We start from the raw sequence: 23,032 nt of genomic DNA on the forward strand, positions 1-23,032 counted from the left end.
CCAATCAAGAATAGCTCTCTCTAAAAAAAGAAAAATTGGGTGTTGTCAACCGCCTTTCTCATCACCTAAGGTTTGCAAAGGCGAGGGGAGAGGATGATAGACGTGATAGTGGGCCCACCCTACATGTGCACAAGTGCACAAAACATGAAATACATTCATTAATTTTAGTCCCTCATACAAGTGTTTTCTAATCTAAGAATGCAAGAAAACAAACTAAAACTAGTGAGTAAAAGATGTCTTCATCAAACATGTTGCGAAGAAACAAATTAGTAGTTTCAAAAATAGCCTTGGACAAGAAAAAAATAACCTGCAAAAACTCAAATATGATTAATAACACAAAAGCCCTAGCTACCCCGACACAAATGCCAAAGTACAGGCATAGACGTCGAAAGTCTGTGCGGACGTTAAACATCTACGTAGGCACCAAATTAGGGCTTGAATACAAATTTAAAATATAGGGAGCGGGACAATTTTCAAAATTCAAATTTAAAATTTGACTGAAAATGATTACCTCTAGAGACGCTATTCTAAAGTGCAGATGTTAGGCTCTGTATTGACGTCATACAAAAAAGCAAAGAACTGTTAGGCCAAATAATTCAAAATTTTAAATTTTAAATTTAAGCAGGAAATCAGGCTCGATGGAGACATCGAACTAGAGCATAGATGTCAACCGTCTACACAGCTGTCGATGTGTTGATTTTCCTAAGAAAAATTAAATTGATCCTAAAATTTGTTAATTTCTATAAAAAACCCGAAAGAAGAAACACCTAATTTACTATTGTTTATGGTGAAAATGGATAACAATAATAACAATATTGAAAGACTAAATGAATTCAACCACAAACCCTAGCCTAACAACAACAAAGATCCACCATAACATATGAAGATTACCTAAGACAATGCAAATCAAATGAAATCACAAAGATTATACCATCACATGTCCAATAGGGTTTGGATCTCCATTCTTCCTATCTCCATTGATCTTGCTTGATATATTTGCTCTCAGATTTTATGTGCACAAGAGCTCAACAAAGAACGAAATGTGGTTGCAAGTAGGATCGCCTATGTTCGAAAGCGTAGTGTAGTCAAGTAGTCAACGGGGGGTTTGATAATGAAGGAAGCGTCTCCTTATATAGAAGACACTATGTGAAATGGAGGGATAAGATTGAAAGGTGTAAAAGAGGCTGGCTATGATTAGAGGGTAGGTAGAGGAAATAATAAAATAATGAGAGGGTAGGTAGTGTATGAATTAAGAGATGAATGACATGTGTCATGGGTAGAAAAGGCTAATGAATTAATTAAATAAATAAAGATTTATTTAATTAATATAAGAAGTGGGATGATTAAATAAATAAAATATTTATTTAATTTAGGAAAGGGTAATTTAAATAAATAAATGTATTTATTTAAATGAGAAATAAGGCTAGAAGAGGATAAATGAATGAATTAAATAAATAAAGATTTATTTAATTAATAGAAGAATTAAGCTTAGATAATTAAATAAATAAAAATATTTATTTAATTAGACTGGACAATTTTGGGTGTCTGCATTTTGCCCCTCTTTGAGACAATGCGGCCTATCGCGTTGTTTCAAAGAAGATAATATGAAGTGATACAAAGTTGCCCCAAGATGGGAATGATATGCCCCCTCGAGAGATTGGATGAAAATGTGTGAAAAGACCACAGACAATCTCTTGATAAGAAAGAAAGGCTAGAATGGACTGACCAGATAAAGTGACAAAGTCACGGGATAATGAAGACTGACACAAGAGACGAGGGCTAGGGTAGTCTATAAGATAGACCATGAGGGAAAAACATCCTCATTGTCATCTACACCTCCAAGAGATTAGAGTACAGAGAGAGAAAAGAGTAGCAGCAGTCAGAAGCGATGGCTTTGGTTCACAGATTTGACCATGTTTGCCGATTCCAGAGGCCAACAGAGGCAGGAGAGCCAGTAAGTACCTCAAAACCTCCTTGTACTTTGATGCATGTATTGTTATCATTAATGCATGCTAGGTAATGTAATAAATGCATGTTTATGTTAGGAAAGTGCGTTTGTGTCCAAAAATGTGAATTTGTGTCATCTAGGTCAAATCGGCAGTTCTGTGATGAACATACGTTGTTGATTGGATAAGTTGCTGAGAGGATACACTCAAGCAGGTCCTCTAGGGAAGACTAGGATAACAAATATGGCTAGGATTGACAATTCTGTGATAGAACATACGTTGCCAATTAGGAAACTTCTCAAGAGGATTCACTCAAGCAGAGGCCCTAGGATAGGATAGATCAAGGCACTTTGTGATGAACAATGAGTACCAAGATATAGTACTTTGTGATGAACAGGGAGTACTAAAATATGAGCAGCACTTTGTGATGAACAGGGAGTGCAAATGTGAGCAGCACTTTGTGATGAACAGGGAGTGCCATACACGTAGTATTTTGTGATGAACAGGGAGTACCACTAGGATAGAAGCAACACTTTGTGATGAACAGTGAGTGTCACTAGGATTGAGATGATTGATTTGTGTGACTGCAGGAGTATTTGCCTATGCTGGAGTCACGGGAGAGATTCCTATCGACTTACAGGTTGTGACCTGAGTTGACAGCTGAGGACTGAGCTGTGATTGAGACTATGGGATTGAGACATATTCTGTATGTGCCTGAGTTTTGGGTGAACATGAGATTGCTGACTGCATTGGTGGAGAGGTGGCACTCTGAGACTTGCACTTTTCATTTGCCGACGGGGGAGATGACAATCACCCTGGAGGATGTATACAGAATTCTGTGGATATCGATCGATGAGGAGTTGATTACGTACGATAGAGATGGAGACAGGGATTCCCTTAGACAAGTGTTGTAGGATCCGAGACTAGAGATGAGGGTGGGACATGTGGCATGGGATACCATGACATGGACAGGATTAGCACTACCAATAGTGTTGGCAGGAGTTATCAGTGGGTTCCTCTGTCCAGATAGGGCGACACAAGGGCTGGCTACAGAGGACACAGGGGCTAGGAGAGATGATCTTGGGGCAGGTCCTTCCAGGGCTCAGACTCTGTCAAGGCCAGCCGGCTCTGAGGGAGGGAATTCATCATAGCCGTAGAGGGCTCCCTATGTATTAGTATTGTACCATTTTTGTATGATGATGTAGACACCTGCGGGTGATTGTAGCCATATGATTTTGACATCATTGTATCATGACACTTATGATTATATATATGAGATGATTCATCTTTGCGGCATCTATATGCATGCATACCTATGTGATGTATGTTTCTATGTGATGCTTATGATATGGATGCAAATATGTATATGATGCAATGCAATATATATTTTTTTGTTCTTTTATGTTTTATATGTGTATGCATGATGCAAATGTGAATGTATGTAATGCAGATGAATATGATAATGCAAATAATTATTTACATGATGAGAATATAAAATGTGCTAACATGTGTTGTGTGCAGGATGCGATGCAATTGTGATATCTATATGTATGTATGAAATGCTTATATGTGGTAATGAAGGTGCAACTACATGAGATGCGAATATTTTTGGCGTGTCATTATACTCAGTCATGTGATAGCAGGCTACATGGACTCAAGAAGGATGATGGAAGTCAATCAAGAAAGGGGGATGGAAGATAGAAGATATGAAAGTGAAAGAGCTTCTTGTGTGTTATCATCATTGAGCTTTATTATGGCAAGTAGGTTATGAAAATCAAGGCATGTGTTCGACCTAGAAAGTCATTGTACCTATTTGCATGGAGATAAGATAGTCTCAAACAAGGAATGCCCTAGTTCATACTAGACTCACAACATCCTCATATCCTTGGACAAGTCATAGCATTACTAAGAGACAATCTGCAGATAGCAAAAGAAAAATAGGTGACGATACCCCATCCTCGCCTTTCTAGTCAAAGACATCCTGGAGATAAAATCTCTAGTCAGAGACATCCTGGAAAAACTAAAAGATATGTCACCAAAAGATAAAATCAAAAGAAAACCAAGACTTGACACCAACATCCATTGTAGTCCTCAAATTTAGTGTCTCTTATCACTTGTATAAGTCTTATTTGATTGTGGTCGCAATGTTTACTTTCACAGAAAGGATAGATAGCACTGAACTGTATGTTGTCTGAGTCTGTCGAAAGATTTGATTTGTTGAAGCCCATTTTTGTTGTTGTGTCTCATCTGAAACTGACTAAATCCATGAAACTAATACTTTATTGCAGAGAAGATGAAACTTTATTGCAGATCTATGATGCAAATGTTGCTTTATTATGGATTGTGCGTGGATAGACTAAAGGAAGCTGGAAGAAACTGTACTCCTCAAAACATGTGATGTTCTCAGTTCCACACCCATCACTAGACGTAGGATTTGCCTTAGCCATAGATAGGATCTGATTTATTATGGATGGAAAGGGAGGTGAAAAGGGAGGTTTATTATGAATGGCTAACCAATCTTGGGTAGATCAATAACAAGCCATGATGGGAATGGGTAAGTTTATTATGAACAAATAGGTTGTGAGTGTGTTCATAGTGAAAGGATGAAAGTGAATCCTGAAGGAGGGAGGAGCAATGTCTCTACGCATGGTGCTGGTGACCCAGTTTTCACCATGGTACTTGCCCAGGGTGCCACCGAAGTGGTTTTCACCATTGGACGAAATGTTTTTCTTTACTTTTTTTTTTTCAATGTTTTTTTTTTGTGTGTCACAAGGCACCTGTTTGTCAGGTTTTCACCAAGTAACGATTTTTTTGTTTTATAATTTTTTTTGTATTTTTGAAATTTTTGAATTTTTTTTTGTATTTTTTGAATTAGGATACTCTGAAGAGCTATGTGTAAAACCTGCGAAGGTGCATATTGTTGATAGGATCCTCCAAAGGTTGACCTTTTGTAGTTGAGAGTTGATATGCCCCAGATCCATATGCTACTGTAATGATGTAAGGACCGAGCCAATTTGGTTTGAAGTTGCCCTTCTTCTCTTTGTCTTGCTGATTTTTAGGATTTTCTCTAAAAATTAAGTCACCCACATCAAATGTGTGAGTCTTGACTTTATGATTGTAACTGCATTGTTCCTTGACTGAATGTTGTGTATCTTGAGTGACTATCTTCCTTGATGAAGGAACTAAGATAGAATTACTAATGTGTAGACTACACAGGCCTGTATGCATGTCAACTGAAGAAGTTTGGGCATCCTTGATAACAAAGTCCCTCAAGGAAGCTCTATTAAAGGTCCATGATGTATCGCCAGAAGGGAAAGGATGTCTGGAACAAGTGGATGAGTGATGAAGGCTTATGATTGTGAAAAGAAGTGAAAGTAGGATAGCATGATGGAGACTTAGGATCAACAAGTATGCTTTTTGACTTAAAATTTTAGAGCTTTTGTCCCCAGTTATTTTGATATTAGGGGAGATCATCTCTTGCTCCTTTTTCTTCATAGAATACTTATCCTTGAATTTTATTTTTGCAGAGTCTAGTAGCTTTTGATTTTGATTTGGACTAAAGGACTTTTCTTTAGTTTTGACTTGTAGATTTTTCTTTTCAAAGCTTGATTTTTGATCCCCAATGAGTAAGGGATTTTGTAATTCTTGTTGATCCAAGTCTAGGAGCGGAGTGGAAATGGAATGAGTGGATGAAATGGTAAGGCTATATGAGTTTTCAAGAGGGTTGGCGATATTCTCAATAGATTCTTTGTTGGAACCACTCTTAGGAGTATTGATATCAAGAGATGCTTGCACCACTAGAGGAGATTTGTATTCGGACTTAGTAGCCATAACACTAGGTGGTTCACACCCAATTCCTTGGCATTGAAAATTGTTTGTAGGTTGTTCCTGTTGACTGAATACCTTACGAGATAATGGGAGTTGGTCAACATGAAATATATACTCACCACATTCTAGGTCTTTAATCTTGAACTTTTCTTTTAGCTCTGCTTGTTTGGATGTAGAAGCTTTTAAGGATTCAGGATCCACATATGTCGATGAAGGAACAGCTTCGCGATTGACTGGGAATGTTATTTCTGATCGAGGTTGCAGATTGTTGCAATATATGAATGGATTTGGATATACTTTGACAGTCACTTCAACTCCATTGTGTGGAAACTTGATACATCAATAATATGTAGATGGTACTGCACTCATCTCATGAATCCAAGGACGTCCCAAGAGTATGTTGTATGTGAGATATAGATCAAGGACCTGAAAAACAACATCCTTTGTAACAGGCCCAACTTTGAGAGGTAAGGTGACTGTGCCTTTGGATGAACGCTCTTCATCATCATATGCCTTGATGGTAATTTTGTTTGTAGAATTCACAACTTTATCAGAATATCCTAGTTGTTTAATAGTGCTCAATGTACAAATGTTTAGACCTGCTCCTCCATCTATCAGGACTCATTTTATTCGATGTTTGTGTATGAAGGCTTCAATGTGTAATGGTGCATTATGTGGTTGACTTACGGAGGTGTCATCAGCTTCTATGAATGTAAGGGAGTGTGGAATGGAAAGGTATCCCACCATGGCTTGAAATTGGTCCACGTTCAAATTAGTAGGAACAACAGTTTCTCTCAAGATTTTATCAAGAATGGCTTTATGTGTGGGGGATACGCGCAAGAGTTCAAGTATGGAGATGAGCGCTGGTGTCTTTCCTAACTATTCTACAAGGTCATACTTAGGCTTGGTTGATGAGGAAGCGGTGTTTTTGGTTGGAGCACCTTGCAAAGTGAATTTACCTCGATTAGTTGTAACATTACATTCATAGGTAGGTTCAGAAGAAGATCCAATGCCTTTCAGAATGATATTGGGTCTCTGGGTAGAATTCTCAGGGGTTTTGTCCTTGATGATAATAGTAGAGACATAATTATCCATTGAAATGTGATTGATAGTTGAATCATAGTTATAGGATGCTCTTGTATAGTTGGTTTAGTCATCTGTGGCTTTAGCTTTTCCCTTGTTATGTTTTGGGAATGGTTCCTTAAACATCTCATGTTCTTGATTGGATGAGTGTCCTTCAATCTCAATGTCACCTCTATCAATGAGATCTTGTATGATGTTCTTCAGTCGATGACAATTTCCTATTTTATGACCTTTGCTCTTATGAAATTCACAATACTCATCATCATTCCACCAATTTGGTTTGACCTTTGGCTCATATGGAGGCAAATCTGGAATTGTGATTATCTTGTTTGCCACTAACTTTTTGAAAATGGACTCTAGTGGTTCTCCCAATGGAGTGTACTTCCTTCATGATTTGGAAGTTGTTTGAGTATTCACCTAATTTGATCCAGAAAAAATGAATTTGGGTCGCACTGTATTGGCATCAACAAAATCATCATTGACTGTGCTCTTGTTTTTATTCCAAAATCTTGGCTTGTCTTTTCCTTTAAAGTCATCTTTGTTTTCCTTGAATATCTTAATGACTCCTTGTTCAATTAGGACCTTCTCTGTTGCTAAGCCTTTTTCAATGACATCCTTGAAGGTGGAAAAACAAGCCTTCCTTAAGTCATAACCAATCTCTTTGTTAACATTTTGGGTGAACATCTCTACCATTTGTTTTTGTGGAATTTCACAAGAGCATCTGCTAGCTAGATTCCTCCATCTTTGTCAAAATGATGAAAAAGACTCTCCATCTTTTTGCTTGGTGTTGCACAAAGTAGTGACTGATATGTTTGTCTCTATGTTGTAGGAGAAATGTTGAATAAATGCCTCTGCTAAGTCATCCCATGACTTAGTTCCAGGTGGAAGTTGGGAGAACCATTCCATAGCTTGATTACCTAAGCTTTGTGGGAATAATCTCATCAAATATGTCTCTTCTGCTGCTACCTCAATGCAAGCTGTGAAAAACTATCTTATGTGTGCCTTAGGATCCCCTTTTCTTCTATACTTATCAAACTTAGGTGTCACAAAGTATGTAGGAAAAGGAGGCATTGGAATGCTCTTGTCAAATGGATAAGGACATATGTTTCTCATTGTGTATGTTGGCTTTGGTGTATTTATATCCTCCATTTTCTTTTGTAAGTCCTTGATTTGTTGCTCTAAATTTCTCTTAGGTGGAGATCGACTTCTTGGACCATACCCCATGCTTGAGGCACCAATTGGAGGAGAAGCATGTTGCATATGTGGATGATATTGATCATACACATGTTCATATGGAGGAGGTCTATAATGATGCTGCATATATGGACCACTTGGTATAGACTCATGTTGAGGAATGAAATATCTATTTTGTCCATGTATTCCATACTCTACAGGCATGTCATGTTCTAATGTGTTGCCCCCAAATTTGACACAGGGTTTCCTTGTGTCCAAATTTTGAGCATGCCTTTGAATATCCAATTGCTTTGGTGGTTGATCCTTAGCATTGATATGTGATTGAGCATATTTCTCTGCATAAGACTTCCATAATGGTCAGCGAAGGTGAGTATCATATGCTTGACCATGTGTATGTGGGACCTCTGGTTTTTGAAACAAAGATGATGGTGATTCAGGCACAAGATGTGGTCTTCTATTGCCTCCACTATTACGCCTCCTTTGATCCATGTTGGAGTGAGGTTGTTGCAAAGGTTGATTTTCCATTATTTGAGACATGTCAAAATCATGAGGTATCTTGGCTCCACTTTGTGCCATCACTTGTAGAAAGTATTGTCTATCTCTCCTCATTATTTCCTAAACCAATCGATTAAAATGAGGATTCATAATGGATTCTTCCACATCTGCTGAATGTACTGAAAAGTTGTCCATATCATCATTATGTGTATCATTGTTGTTTGTAGTGTCCATGTTCTCAACATGTGGAATGTGTCTATAGGCATCCATATCAGGTAATGTAGTATGATCAGAATTGAAAAAGATATCACTGTCATACTCATAAGAACTCATGTTTGTGGACTCTTGAGCCTCTTTAGTTTCTCTCCTAGATTTTTGAAGACGGGTTTCAACCATGAACTAGGTATTGACCGAGATGTGTGAGACTACATGAAAATGGAAAAAGTATGGAAGACCAAGGGTTGGATGGAATGTAAATGAATCTGAAGTGTACTTGCAATGTCCAAAGTGTACGACCAAGTATGTATGTAGTAGAGTAGGTGTGACTTCCAAAGAGAGGATAGTTTCTCTTGATGAGGTAAGTTGACCTTGACTCTAAGTAAGACCAAATGAGACCCAAAGGTGATAGACCTTGATGAGAGACCACTTAGCAAAATGTTGTTGTATGTAGTGTGTTGACAAAGTATGATGAGGACAAGCAAGTGACCTTTTGATTCAAGTTTAGACAAATGTAAATTTAATGCAAGATGTAAAGCAATGATGGAATTTGTGAGACCCAAAGACAAGTTGAGTGCTAGATGAAAATCCAAAAAATTCTCTCATTTGCTCTCAAAATTAATTTTTTATGAAAAATCATAAAAAATTCATAGAAAATGAAAATATGCTCCCAAAACTCTGAATTTTGGATTAAGAGCTCGTGATACTTTCTTCAACCTACAAAAAAAATTTGGTGCAACATTTCCAAGCCATTTGTGAGATATGATAAAATATCTCCAAGATCTTGATTTTGTGTCCAAAACCCTAGCTGCACAAGATTATTCTCCAAATTGTTTTACAAAATAACAATATAGGGTTAGAAAAATTTGCAAAAAACACAGATTTAACAAAAATACATGTCCCACGGGGCATGCCAAAATGTTTATGGTGAAAATGGATAACAATAATAATGATATTGAAAGGCTAAATGAATTCAACCACAAAACCCTAGCCTAACAACAACAAAGATCCACCATAACATATGAAGATTACCTAAGACAATGCAAATCGAATGAAATCACAAAGATTATACCATCACATGTCCAATAGGGTTTGGATCTCCATTCTTCCTATCTCCATTGATCTTGCTTGATATATTTGCTCTCAGATTTTATGTGCACAAGAGCTCAACAAAGAACAGAATGTGGTTGCAAGTAGGATCGCCTATGTTCGAAAGTGTAGTGTAGTCAAGTAGTCAACGGGGGGTTTGATAATGAAGGAAGCATCTCCTTATATATAAGACACTATATGAAATGGAGGGATAAGACTGAGAGGTGTAAAAGAGGTCGGCTATGATTAGAGGGTAGGTAGAGGAAATAATAAAATAATGAGAGGGTAGGTAGTGTATGAATTAAGAGATGAATGACATGTGTCATGGGTAGAAAAGGCTAATGAATTAATTAAATAAATAAAGATTTATTTAATTAATATAAGAAGTGGAATAATTAAATAAATAAAATATTTATTTAATTTAGGAAAGGGTAATTTAAATAAATAAATGTGTTTATTTAAATGAGAAATAAGGCTAGAAGAGGATAAATGAATTAATTAAATAAATAAAGATTTATTTAATTAATAGAAGAATTAAGCTTAGATAATTAAATAAATAAAAATATTTATTTAATTAGACTGGACAATTTTGGGTGTTTACAACTATTTTTTATGATTTTTCTTTTTTTGAGATTTTTAATATTTTGTGTTTTTAATAACCAAGAAATGCAAGAAAAGCTCAAAGAAGATTGTCAAGACACTAAAGCGGAGATTCCAAAAGGAAGGTCGATGCGAGAGAAAATTCAAATTTCCCAATGGAGATGTCATTCTAAAGCGAAGATATCGAAACAACGCAACAGAGACATTGTTTTGCAAATAAAAGCTTTGAAAAAACTTGCACAGAGGATTAGTAAAAGGGACATGGGTCCCATCGGGCGTGCCAAAATGAACTAAGAAGAAACAAGTCAAAAGTGAGAAGGTTAGTTTAAAACCAAATAAACACAAACATTCAAATAAAGCATAAATTAACTTTATACCTTTACCATGAAGCCTCATGTTCCTCAAATTAGACCTATAGTGAAGTTGAAGATGTGCCCCTCTTCAACTTGTTTGGATTGGTCCTATGATGGAATTTGGATTAATATCCACAAACAATAACAATGGTGTTTTCTAAATGGATGGATGGATTGACTAATGGGAAATGACTAAGGATGAAAGCCTAAATTTGATTATAATGACGATGCAATAAAGATGATTCTAATCTCAAATGGGCAACATATAATTGCATAAGGATTGGATGATAATGAAGGGGAGGAGACCCCAATTTATATCCTGAGAGGAAAAGAATGGAGGGCTAGGATTGATTCGAGATGAAGGGTCAAGATTAAAAGAAGGGTGTGAAGTGGAATGAGAGGACAAGGTATAGATACTAAGAGATTTTCCATAAAGGCTTTTCTTCTCTCCACACTCCACAAGGTGCATGGGGAAGATATCCCCAAGTACGTTGGAAGAATAAAAGGAATTTAAAATTCCTTGGGGGAGGACAAGGGAATTAAAAATTATCATATAATGGATTGCATGGAAAAATGAGAAGAGAAAAGGAATTAAAAATTCATTGGGAAGTGAGGGGGCATTGGAAAGTGAGAATTTGAAATCCTTGAAATGACCAAAGTTGGTGCATTTAAGGTTTGGGAAGGTGAGAGTCCAGACAAGTCATTTATGGAAAGGAGTTGACTTGCTCCTAATTATGGTGATTAGGATTGTGCAAATGATCAGCAAGAGGGATTAAGAGGATTAATGAAGAATTAGAATGCAAGTGGGAAAGTTAGAAAGATTTAACAAGAGGAGAGAGAACAAGTGGAGGAATTAAAAATTGGAGAATAATGGTAATGAGGCTTCTAGAAGAATTAATTAGCTTAAGTGGGAATTAGAAGAAGTGATTTGTAGGAATCACTTTGGTTAGGTTAATTAATTAAAATTTATTAACTAAAGGGGACTTCAAGGAATTAATTATTTGGGTAAGACTAGAAGAATACAAGAATAATTGATTTATTCGTTAAATAAATTATTGGACTATAGTGACATGATTAATTTAATTTAATTTAATTAATTCTGAGAAGAATAAAAATAACATGATTAAATGGATTAACCATCTAGAAAGGATAAATTAATTAAATATTTAATTTAATTAATTTTAAACGTCTACAACACATATTTTTGTGTAGGTTTTCAAGATAAGAACCCATGAAAATAATTATTATTGCATAGTAGGGGTATGTTAACTACATAGGAATATGAAAATAATGTGTAAATGTTTAGAAATATACAGTAGCCATGTCTTCTTATAGATCACCATTTATTGATGAGTTTTGTTAACATGGTAACTTTTGACAATTGCATTAAAGAAACTAACTGAGAAACTTTAATTAGCTTCTATTAGTTGAGAAATAGTCAAGCCATGAGTTATCTTGTGTTGATTTCAAATAGATAGTACACTTTAATTGATAATGTTTGTAGTTAAGGCAATGCAACAATCCGCTTCCCCCCTTTCGTATTGTGTTTTGTTCTAGACTAATAAGTTGGTTATTTAAATATTGGACTAAACAATGATGTGGGAGAGGAATGTGTCTATTAAGTTGTTGCTAATATTCATGGTTATTGTCATTTGTCCCTTGGAGTCCACAAGGTCCACATGTAGAGTTTTTATTTTGTTTGGTACATTGTTGTATTTGTTTGATGTAGGTCTTGAGGTGAAAAGAATATCACCTTCAAATATAGATCCAATGCGTTGCCTACTGTAGACTCCTAAAATTGTCCAGTCTAATTAAATAAATATTTTTATTTATTTAATTATTTTAGCCTAATTCTTCTATTAATTAAACAAATCTTTATTTATTTAATTAATTTATTTATCCTCTTCTAGCCTTATTTCTCATTTGAATAAATAAATTTATTTATTTAAATTATCCGTTTTCCTAAATTAAATAAATATCTTATTTATTTAATTGATCCCACTTCCTCTATTAATTAAAGAAATCTTTATTTATTTAATTAATTCATTAACCTTTTCTACCCATGACACATGTCATTCATCTCTTAATTCCTACACTACCTACCCTCTCATTATTTTATTATTTCCTTTACCTACCCTCTAATCATAGCCGACCATTTATCTTTTACACTTCTCAATCTTATCCCTCCATTTCATATAGTGTCTTCTATATAAGGAGATGCTTCCTTCATTATCAACCCTAATCAATCTATGCATCCTAATCAATTGATTACCCTCACTATGCATTCAGCCCCGACTACGCTTTCGAACTTGCATATGCAATCAATCCTACTTGCAACCACATTTTCGTTCTTTGTTGAGCTCTTGTGCACATATAAAATCTGAGAGCAAATATATCAAGCAAGATCAATGGAGATAGGAAGAATGGAGATCTAAACCCTATTGGACATGTGATGGTATAATCTTTGTGATTTCATTCGATTTTCATTGTCTTAGGTAATCTTCATATGTTATGGTGGATCTTTGTTGTTGTTAGGCTAGGGTTTTGTGGTTGAATTCATTTAGTCTTTCAATATTGTTGTATCCATTTTCACCATATACATTTTGGCACGCCTGGTGGTACATGGATTTTTGTTAGATCTATGTTTTTTGCAGATTTTTCTAACCCTATATTGCTATTTTGTAAAACAATTTGGAGAATAACCTTGTGCAGGTAGGGTTTTGGACACATAATCAAGATCTTTGAGAGATTTGATCATATCTCACAAACGGCTAAGAATATTTGCACCAAATTTTGTTTGCAAGTTGAGGACAGTATTAACAGCTCTCAATCCAAAATGCAAAATTTGTGGAGTACATTTTCATTTTCTATGAATTTTTTATGATGTTTCATAAAAAAATAATTTTGAGAGAAAATGAGAGAAGTTTTTGGATTTTCTTACATTTTTAGAAATATCTCATAATTATACATAGGATCTGTTCTTTGTGATTTTAATTTTGATACAAAATATTTCCCTAAAAATTGGATCTTTAAAAATTAGGGTTTTTCCTTATTTTGATCAGATCTCACAAACGGCTTCGAATTTTGGCATTAAATTTGTTTTGAAAGTCATGAAAAGTATCAGAAGGATGCAGCAAAATTTTTTATATTTTTTGGATCAAATTTTCATTTTAAATGAATTATTTATGATTTTTCATAAAAAATTAATTTTGAGAGAAAATTAGCAAATTTTTCAGATTTTCTTACATTTTTGGAAATATCTCATAATTATACATAGGATATGTTTTTATTTTATTTTAAATTTGATGCAAAATAATTCCTCAAAAATTAGATCTTTGAAAATTAGGGTTTTGCATTATTTTACTCATATCTCACAAACTACTTGGATTTGTTACAGAACTTTTTTTATGCAGGTTTAAAAGACCATCAAGACTCTCCAGTAAAAATTTCAGATTTTTTGGATCAATTTTGCATTTTATATGAATTTTTTTATGAGTTTTCATAAAAAATTAATGTTTGGAACAAATTAGCAAATGTTTTAGATTTTCTTACATTTCTGGAAATCTCTTGAAATTTTACAGGTGCTCTTTCTTTATGATGAATCGGATCTTTGAATTAGTCAACAAAATTCATTGTTGAAGGCCCCTATTTCACAAAGTCTTTTGGATCTAAAATTTACCTAACTCGTGTGCTTGCAGGAAGGGGTGATCATTTGAAACAATCCAAACTACTATTAGATCTTTGTTGTAGATCCTTGGCAATGGTTTTTGATCTTTCATTGTGTGTCTTGTTTTCATAGATTATCAAACACTTCAGTTGGTGCACTAAAATTGAACCAGTGTCCTTTGTGTCTTAGGCAATAGGCTCTTTTTGTTTAATCTTTAGAAGGCCTGTCTCCCCATGTGGTCATTAGGACTACTAATGAGGAGAGAACGACCCAAGTGGTAGCAAAAGAAAAGCCATCTTCTTCCAAAGAAGGGGTGATCATTTGAAACAATCCAAACTACTATTAGATCTTTGTTGCAGAACCTTGGCAACGGTTTTTGATCTTTCATTGTGTGTCTTGTTTTCATAGATTATCAAACACTTCAATTGGTGCACTAAAATTGAACCAGTGTCCTTTATGTCTTGGGCAATAGGCTCTTTTTGTTTAATCTTTAGAGGGCCTGTCTCCCCGTGTGGTCATTAGGACTACTAGTGAGGAGAGAACGACCCAAGTGGTAGCAAAAGAAAAGCCATCTTCTTCCAAACCACTATAAATAACTGTATTCATGGTGAAAAATATGAATAAAGTGTGCTGATTAGTTCATACCGACACTATGTCTCCCCATAAACCCGTTTGATCAAATTTATTTGATCATTTGTAGGGAATAACCCCTATCGACTGGAAGCCTTTTGTATTTACAGAGCTGAAAGTGCCGCATGTATGGCCACACGAGCGGATGCCCTTAATAGCACCTTTTTGTTTTAGAAGCCAAAATCCTTCTAGTTGTTGGGGTAGGAGGTTGGACCTCTAGGGGCGGCCCACACACATATGGTTCTTAGTAGAGATACAAAGTTCGCCATGGGGAGTTTTCGTGGGGACTGATGCTTGGCTGCCCTGAGAAGTGAGTGCTGAGGGTGGAGCCAGTGGGGTCAAGCATCTAAGTATCCACTCTGAATAGCATAGCCTCGGAGGAAACCCCATGTGGGATCAACAACTATTGTCTTGGCCAACCATAAGAATTGTGCTTGTCTTATTTTGAACTATCAAACATTCAAGACCAAATAGCAAAACGTTGTGTCTTTTGTGTCTTCAAGTGTATGTAAAACATTCTTACATCAAACAACACACTTTTCTTGGAGTCATTTTGAGTCTAAACACTTGCAAACATTGAGTCCTCATCAACATTATGTCCTCTTGTCACGGAAATACAGTCAAAATTTTATATTTGGTCCCAACAAACAACTTCACAAATTGGAAAAATTTACAGTCCAACAAACAAGAGCAATTAGTTTCAGAATTCTTGAGCTTCCTAAGTCATTTCTCTCAATTTTCATCTAGTATTCAACCTATCTTTGGGTCTCACAAAGTCCATCATTGCTTTACACCTTACATTACATTCACATTTGTCTAAACCTGAGTCAAAAGGTCAGTTGCTTGTCCTTATCATACTTTGTCAACACACTACATACAACAACATTTTGTTAAGTGGTCCCTCATCAAGGTCTATCACCTTTGGGTCTCATTTGGTCTTACTTAGAGTCAAGGTCAACTTACCTCATCAAGAGAAACTATCATCTCTTTGGAAGCCACACCTACTCTACTACATGCATACTTGGTCTTAAACTTTGGACATTGCAAGTAAACCTCAGATTCATTTACATTCCATCCAAGTCTTGGTCTTCCATACTCTTTCCATTTTCATCTAGTCACACACATCTTGGTCAATACCTAGTTCATGGTTGAAACCTATTCCCAAAAATCTAGGAGAGAAGCTAAAGAGGTTCAAGAGTCCACAAACATGAGTGCCTATGAGTATGACAATGATATCTTTTTCAATTCTGATCAAACTACATTACCTGACATGGATGCCTATAGAAACATTCCAAATGTTGAGCACATGGACACTACAAACAACAATGATACACACAATGACAATATGGAAAACATTTCAATACATTCAGTAGAAGTGGAAGAATCCATTATGGATATTTCTTACAAGTGATGGCACAAAGTGCAGCCAAGATACCACATGATTTTGACATGTCTCAAATAATGGAAAATCGACCTTTGCAACAAACTCACTCCAACATGGATCAAAGGAGGCCTAATAGTGGAGGCAATATAGGACCACATCTTGTGCCTGAATCACCATCATCTTTGTGTCAAAAACTAGAGGTCCCATACACACATGGTCAAGCATATGATACTCATCTTCGCAGACCATTATGGAAGTCTTATGCAAAAAAGTATGCTCAATCACATACTAATGCTAAGGATCAACCACCAAAGCAATTGGATATTCAAAGGCATGCTCAAAAATTGGACACAAGGAAACCCCGTGTCAAATTTGGGGGCAACACACTAGAACAAACTCATGACATGCCTGTAGATTATGGTATACATGGACAAAGTAGATATTTCGTTCCTCAACATGGCTCTATACCAAGTGGTCCATATACATAGCATCATTATAGACCTCCTCCATATGAACATGTGTATGATCAATATCATCCATATATGCAACATGTTCCTCCTCCACCCAGTGGTTCAGGCATAGGGTATGGTCCAAGAAGTCGGTCTCCACCGAAGAACAATTTGGAACAACAAATCAGGGACTTACAAAAGAAAATGGAGGACATAAATACACCGAAGCCAACATACACAATGAGAGATATATGTCCTTATCCATTTGAAAAAAGCATTCCAATGCCTCCATTTCCTACACACTTTGTGATGCCTAAGTTTGATAAGTATAGAGGAAAAGGGGATCCTAAGGCACATATAAGACAATTTTTCACAGCTTGCATTGAGGTAGCTTCAGAAGAGACATATTTGATGAGATTATTCCCACAAAGCTTAGGTGATCAATCTATAGAATGGTTCTCTCAACTCCCACCTGGAATTAAGTCATGGGGTGACTTAGCAGAGGCATTTATCCAACATTTCTCATACAACATAGAAATAGACATATTAGTCACTACTTTGTGCAACACCAAACAAAGGGATGGAGAATCTTTTTCATCATTTTTACAAAGATGGAGGAATCTAGCTAGCAGATGCTCTTGTGAAATTCCACAAAAACAAATGGTAGAGATGCTCACCCAAAATGTTAGCAAAGACATTGGCTATGATCTAAGGAAAAACTTGTTTGTCCACCTTTAAGGAGATCATTGAAAAAGGATTTGCGACAGAGAAAGTCCTAATTGAGCAAGACATTATCAAGATATTCAAAGAAAACAAGGATGACTTTAAAGGAAAAGACAAGCCAAGATTTTGGAATAAAAATAAGAACACAGTCAATTATGGTGTTGTGGATGCCAATACAACATGACCCAAAATCATTTTTTTGGGATCAAGCTCTACAAATAATCAAGTGAATACTCAAACAACTTCCAAATCATGAAGGAATTACACTTCATTGGGAGAACCACTTGAGTCCATTTTCAAAAAGTTAGTGGCAAACAAGATAATCAGAATTCCAGATTTTCCTCCATATGAGCCAAAGGTCAAACCAAATTGGTGGAATGATGATGAATATTGTGAATTTCATAAGAGAAAAGGTCATAAGATAGGAAATTATCACTAACTAAAGAACATCATACAAGATCTCATTGATAGAGGTGACATTAAGATTGAAGGACACTCATCCAATCAAGAACATGAGATGTTTAAGGAACCATTCCCAAAGTATGAAAAGGGAAAAGCTAAAGCCACAGATGACCAGACCAACTATACCAGAGAATCTTATAACTATGATTCAACTATAGATCACATTTCGATGGACAATTATATCTCTACCATTATCATCAAGGATAAAATGCCTGATACTTCTACCCAAAAACCCAAGATTGTCCTAAAAGGAATTGGATCTTCTTCCGAACCTACCTCTGAATGTAATGTCACAACTTGTCAAGGTAAATTCACTTTGCAAGGTGCTCCAGCTAAAAACACCGCTTCCTCATCAACCAAACCTAAATATGACCTTGTAGAACAGTTAGGGAAGACACCAGCGCTCATCTCCATCCTTGAGCTCTTACACATATCCCCCACACATAAATCCATTCTTGATAAAACTTTGAGAGACACTTCCGTCCCTACTGATCTAAATGTGGACCAATTTCAAGCCATGGTGGGATACCTTTCCATTCCACACTCCCTTACATTCACTAAATCTGACGATGCCTCTGTGAGTCAGCCACATAATGCACCACTACACATTGAAGCCTTCATACACAAACATCGAATAAAACGAGTCTTGATAGATGGAGGAGCAGGTCTGAACATTTGTACATTGAGCACTATTAAACAATTGGGATATTCAGATAAAGCTGTGAATTCTACAAACAAAATTACCATCAAGGCATATGATGATGAAGAGTGCTCATCCAAAGGCACAGTCACCTTACCTCTCAGAGTTGGGCCAGTTACAAAGGATGTGGTTTGTCAAGTCCTAGATCTTGATCTCACATACAACATATTGCTAGGACATCCATGGATTCATGAGATGAGCACAGTCCCATCTACATATCATCGATGTATCAAGTTTCCTCACAATGGAGTTGAAGTGACTATCAAAGCTGACCCAAATCCATTCATATATTGAAACAATATGTGTCCTAGATCAAAAATAACAATTCCATCCAATCAAGAGGCTATTCCTTCATCGGCATATGTGGATCCAGAATCCTTGAAAGCTTCTACGTCAACACAAGCAGAGATCAAAGAAAAATTCAAGTTTAAAGACCTGGGATGTGGTGAGTATATCTTTCATGTTGATCAACTCCCACTATCTCCTAAGGTATTTAGTCGACAGGAACAACCTACAAACAATTTTCTAGGAATTAGGTGTGAACCACCTAGTGTTGTGGCTACTAAGTCTGAATGCAAATCTCCTCTAGTGGTGCAAGCACCCCTTGATATCAATAGTCCTAAGAGTGGTTCCAGCGAAGAATCTATTGAGCATATCACCAGCCCTCTTAAGAACTCACATATCCCTACCATTTCACCCACTCATTCCATTTCCACTCTGCTCCCAGACTTGGATCAACAAGAATCACAAAAGCCCTCACTTATTGGGGATGAAAAATTAAGATTTGAAAAGAAAAATCTAAAAGCCAATAATAAAGAAAAGTCCTTTAGTCCAAATCAAAATCAAAAGCTACTGGACTCCACAAAAATAAGAGTCAAGGATAAAAATCCTATGAAGCAAAAAGAGAAAAAGTTGATCTCCCCTAATATCAAAATAACTGGGGGTGAAAGTTCTAAAATTTCAAGTCAAAAAACACACTTGTTGATCCTAAGTCTCCATCATGCTATCCTACTTTCACTTCTTTTTACAATCATAAGCCTTCATCACTCATCCACTTGTTTCACACATCCTTTCCCTTCTGGAGATACATCATGGACCTTTAATGGAACTTCCTCAAGGGACTTTGTTATCAGGGATGCCCAAACTTCTTTAGTTGACATGCATATGGGCCTACGTAGTCCACACACTAGTAATTATATCTTAGTTCCTTTATCAAGGAAGACAGTCACTCGAGCTACACATAATTTAGTCAAGGAACAATGCAGTTACAATCATAAAGTAAAGCCTCGCACATTTGAGGTAGGTGATTTGGTTCTCAGAGAAAATCTTAAAAATCAGCAAGATAGGGAGAAGAAAGGCAAGTTCGAACCAAATTGGCTTGGCCCTTACATCATTATAGTAGCCTATGGATCTGGTGCATATCAGCTCTCAACCACAAAGGGTGAACCTTTGGAGGATCCCATCAATAGCATGCACCTTCGCAGGTTTTACGCATAGCTCTTCAAAGTATCCTAATTCAAAAAATACAAAAAAAAATCAAAAAATGATCAAAAATACAAAAAAAATCAAAAAATTCAAAGATACAAAAAAATCAAAAAATTCAAAATACAAAATAAATCATAAAATAAAAAAAATCGTTACTTGGTGAAAACCTGGTGAACAGGTGCCTTGTGACACAAAAAGAAAAATTGAAAAAATTGAAAAACAAAAAAATATTTCGTCCAATGGTGAAAACCACTTTGGTGGCGCCCTGGACAAGTACCATGGTGAAAACTGGGTCACCAACGCCATGTGTAGAGACATTGCTCCTCCCTCCTTCAAGATTATCCTTCACTTTGCACACACTCATAGCCTATTCATCCACAATAAACTTATCCATTCCTATCATGGCTTGTTATTGATCTACCCAAGATTGGTTAGCCATTCATAATAAACATTCCTTTTCACCCCTTTTCCATCCATAATAAATCAGCTCCTATCTATGGCTAAGGCAAATCCTACATCTAGTGATGGGTGTGGAACTGAGAGCATCGCACATTCTGAGGAGTACAGTTTCTTCCAGTTTTCTTCAGTCTATCCGCGCACAATCTGTAATAAAGAAGCATTTGCATCGCCAATCCGCAATAAAGTTTCATCTTCTCTGGAATAAAGTATTAGTTTCAGATGAGACACAACAGCAATAATGGACTTCAACAAATCAAATCTTTCAACAAACTCAGACAACATATGGTTCAGTGCTACCTATCCTTTTTGTGAAAGTAAACATTGTGACCGCAATCAAATAAGACTTATACAAGTGACAAGAGACACTAAAACTTGGGGACTAGAGTGGATGTTGGTGTTGAGTATTGGTTTTATTTTGATTTTATCTTTTGGTGACATGTCTTTTAGCTTTTTCAGGATGTTTCTGACTAGAGATTCTATCTCCAGGATGTCTTTGACTAGAAAGGTGAGGATGGGGTATCGTCACCTATTTTTTCTTTTGTTGTCTGTGGATTGTCTCTTAGTAATGCTATGACTTGTCCAAGGATATGAGGATGCTGTGAGTCTAGTATGAACTGGGGAATTCCTTGTTTGTGACTGTCTTATCTCCATGCAAATAGGTACAATGACTTTCTGGGTCACACATATGCCTAGATTGTCATAACCTATTTTGCCATAATAAAGCTCAATGATGATAACGTACAAGAAGCTCTTTTCACTTTCATATCTTGTATCTTCCACCCCCCTTTCTCTATTGACTTCCATCATCCTTCCTGAGTCCATGTAGCCTACTATCACATGACTGAGTATAATGACACACCAAAAATATTTGCATTTCATGTAGTTGCACCTGCATTACCACATATTAAGCATTTCATACATACATATAGGTATCACAATTGCATCACATCCTGCACACAACACATGTTAGCACATTTTACATCCTCATCATATTCATCTACATTTCATACATTCACATTTGCACTGGCATAACATTTAAAAACATAAAATAACAAAAATATTGCATTTCATCATGTACATATTTGCATCCATATCATAAGCATCATAAAACATATAGAAGCATCACATAGGTACACATGCATATAGCTGCCACAAAGATGAATCATCTCATATATATATAATCATAGGTGTCATGATACAATGATGTTAAAATACATATGGCTACACAACCAATCCTCGCGTCGCCCTATCTGGACACAGGAACCCACTAATCACTCTTGCCACCACCGTCGGTAGCACCAATCTTGTCTATGTCATGGTATCCCAAGCTACATGTCCAGCCCTCATCTCTAGTCCTGGATCCTAAAACACTCATCTCAGTGCATCCCTATCTCTGTCTCAATCATAAGGAACCAACTCCCCATCGATCGGTATCCTCAGTATCCTATATAAATCCTCCAAGGTGACTATCATCTCACCCATCAGCAAATGGAATGTGCATGTCTTAGAGTGCCATCTCTCAGCAAGTACAATCAACAATCCCATGTTCGCCCGAAACTCAGGCACATATAGAATAAATCTCAAACCCATAACCTCAATCACGGCTCTATCCTCAAATGTCATCTCTGGTCGTAGCCTTTGAGTTGATGGGAATCTCTCATGTGACTCCAGCATAGGTAAGTACTCCTGCAGTCAAGCAAATCAACTATGTCAGTTAAAGTGGCATTCACTATTCATCACAAAATGCTGCTTTTTATCTTAAGTGCTTATGATACTCTATCCTAGTGACACTCACTATTCATCACAAAGTGTTGCTATTGATCCTAGTGGTACTCCCTGTTCATCACAAAGTACTACGTGTTTTTGCACTCCCTATTCATCACAAAGTGCTGCTCATATTTGCACTCCCTGTTCATCACAAAGTGCTGCTCATATTAGTACTCCTTGTTGATCACAAAGTACTATGTCTTGGTACTCCCTGTTCATCACAAAGTGCCTCGATCTATCCTAGTCTTCCCTAGAGGACCTGCTTGAGTCTATCCTCTCAGCAGCTTATCCAATCGACAAAGTATGTTCATCATAGAATTGCCAATTTTCCCTAGTAGACATAAATGCACATTTTTGACACATAGACGCCTTTTCATTCATAGACACGCTTACATATTGCACAAACCCACCTAGCCTACCCAGACGCACCTTGACATTTTTACCCCGCTTGACATTTTTTTCTAGACATACCTAATGTGCATTTATTTCCCTACCTAGCATG

Source organism: Cryptomeria japonica, chromosome 2 (genome assembly GCF_030272615.1).
Source record: "Cryptomeria japonica chromosome 2, Sugi_1.0, whole genome shotgun sequence".
Lineage (NCBI taxonomy): Eukaryota > Viridiplantae > Streptophyta > Pinopsida > Cupressales > Cupressaceae > Cryptomeria > Cryptomeria japonica.